Source organism: Jaculus jaculus, chromosome 2, assembly GCF_020740685.1.
Source record: "Jaculus jaculus isolate mJacJac1 chromosome 2, mJacJac1.mat.Y.cur, whole genome shotgun sequence".
Classification (NCBI taxonomy): Eukaryota; Metazoa; Chordata; class Mammalia; order Rodentia; family Dipodidae; genus Jaculus; species Jaculus jaculus.
In genome coordinates, this window is record NC_059103.1 from 131,726,852 (window position 1) to 131,729,216 (window position 2,365).

Consider the following 2,365-nt stretch of genomic DNA (forward strand, 5'->3'; position numbering starts at 1 on the left):
CTATTAGTTCTTATCAAGCATGATATAGCTTCCTTCTCATTTTGTTTCTTGATGATGAGGCAGTCTCCTGTTGTAGTCAGGTTCTCAATGCTGGCAGAAATCACCTGACCAAGAGCAGCTTATGGGAAAAGGGTTTATTTTGGCCTACAGACTCAAGGGAAGCTCCATGATGGCAGGGGAAAATGATGGCATGAGCAGAGGATGGACATCACCTCCTGGCCAACATCAGATGGGCAACAGCAACAGGAGAGTGTGCCAAACACTGGCAAGGGGAAACTGGCTGTAACACCCATAAGCCTGTCCCCAATAATACACTGCCTCCAGGAGCTGTTAATTCCAAATCTGTATCAGCTGCGAACCTAGCATTCAGAACACCTAAGTTTATCAGGAACACCTGAATCAAACCACCACAATCAAACACAGGCCCCCATGAACTGATAACCATACATGATATAAAATACAAAGCATTAATCCAATTTTTAAAATCCCCATAATTTTTTCTTTTTTAAATATGGAATGCTTCACGAATTTGCATGTCATCCTTGCGCAGGGGCCATGCTAATCTTCTCTGTATCGTTCCAATTTTAGTATATGTGCTGCCGAAGCCAGCACAAAAATCCCCATAATTTTTATCAATCCCAAGGATGTTCAAATAGCCCCATATTCCAAAGTCTTTTAGCAGAACCATAATACCAAAAAATCCCCCCAAATCCATAATGATACAAAATCACTACAAAGATGGCATTGGGTATAGCAAAGAAATATTCAACCAATACAAGATTTAAAATAACCAGGGTAAACATCAAATTTTGTAGCTCCAAGTCCAACAACTCTAGCCAGTGACAAATCCCCAAGTTTGATAATTCTAATCAGCAAAGAGTCTTTGGAGTTCCAATTCCACCCCTCCAGCTAGGCTCCTCACAGTCCTGGAAAACTTAATCCAAGGCTGGCAGCTGTCCTTAGCAGCTATCTTGTGGTCTTAGCATCTTCCTGGGGTCTCCACCACAACCCACAATCCATCCTCATGGTTCCATTGGGTCTCCATGCAGGCAATCCAACTTTACACTACCAATGGCCATTTCCAAAACATAAGATCATGTTGCAAATTCCACAAATTCCTCTCTTCTCTGCATTTTTCATACTCCGCAATATCATTTAGGAAGCCAATTTGTTAATCTATGAGGGAATAAAACAGACTTTGAAGAACAGGACATTCCTTTAGTATTCAGACCCTCTCAAAAGAATGTATTCTTTCTGTTGTCCCAAATGCAGTTCAGTGGGCCCATTCTTAAAGGTTGTAATCTCTTATACAATTGCAGCTGAACAGACAGCAGTTTTGGCCTGAAGATTTCAATTTTTCTGTGCCATATCCCTCTGCTCACACAAGTCCATTTCTACACAATGCAACTCTGCGCAAGTTCTCAGGACATTGGCATAAACAGTAAGCCTCTCACACAAACTGCTTCTAGTCCAGTCCAGACAAAGCTCTTTCTTACCCTCATAAGCCAAACCTCACAGTCCTTAGTTCTTACTGCATTCAAGTCTTTCAACTCTGACCGTAATAGTTCATCAAGCTGTAGTTACAGTGCTGCAAGGTGTCTCCTAGGCCAATGTTTCAAATTCTTCCACATTCCTCTTGAAAATCATCTCCAAAAGGCCAAGGCAAAAGTCATATAGTCAAGTTTCAAGCAGCAATGACCCCACTCTTGGTACCAAATTTACTTTTGCAGTCAGGTTTGCATTGCTGGCAGAAATCACCTGACCAAGAACAACTTGTTGGAAACATGGTTTATTTTGGCTTACAGGCTCAAGGTGAGGTTCTTATGATGGCACAGAAAAATGATGGCATGAGTAGAGGGTGGACATCACTTCCTGGCCAACATCAGGTGGAAAACAGAAACAGAAGAGTGTGCCAAAGAGTGGCAAGGAGAAATTGGCTATAACATCCATTAGCCTTCCCTCAACAATACACTGCCTCCAGGACACATTAATTCTCAAATCTCCCTCAGCTGGGAAACTAGCATTCATAACACCTAAGTTTATGAGGGACACCTGAATCAAACCACCACATCTCCTGATCACTGGAGAATCCAAGTCAGCATGTGTGCTTCATGCAAGCTGTTGTGGATGTTCACAGAGCAATGTCACATAGAGGTAAGTATAATAGAACAGTTTGGAATGATTCCCAGACAGAAGTCATAAAAACGATTTCTAAACAAGTCCTGACATATCCCAAGACAGGTTGCTTAAAAATTAAGAAGCAATCTAGTAATGAGCTGATATGTGTTTGTAATTGTTTGAATGTATCCCCCAAGGCTTGTGTATTGAAAACAACCCTCAATGCTACTGTGCTGGGACGTGGAGC

General features: G+C 41.8%; 1 non-coding gene across 1 annotated transcript; it reads right to left on the reverse strand.

Moving 5' to 3' along the window:
• Positions 1-505: 505 nt before the first annotated feature.
• Positions 506-612, reverse strand: LOC123458949. Its single transcript, XR_006635882.1, has one exon. It is a non-coding gene; the product is annotated as a U6 spliceosomal RNA (small nuclear RNA).
• Positions 613-2,365: the final 1,753 nt, after the last annotated feature.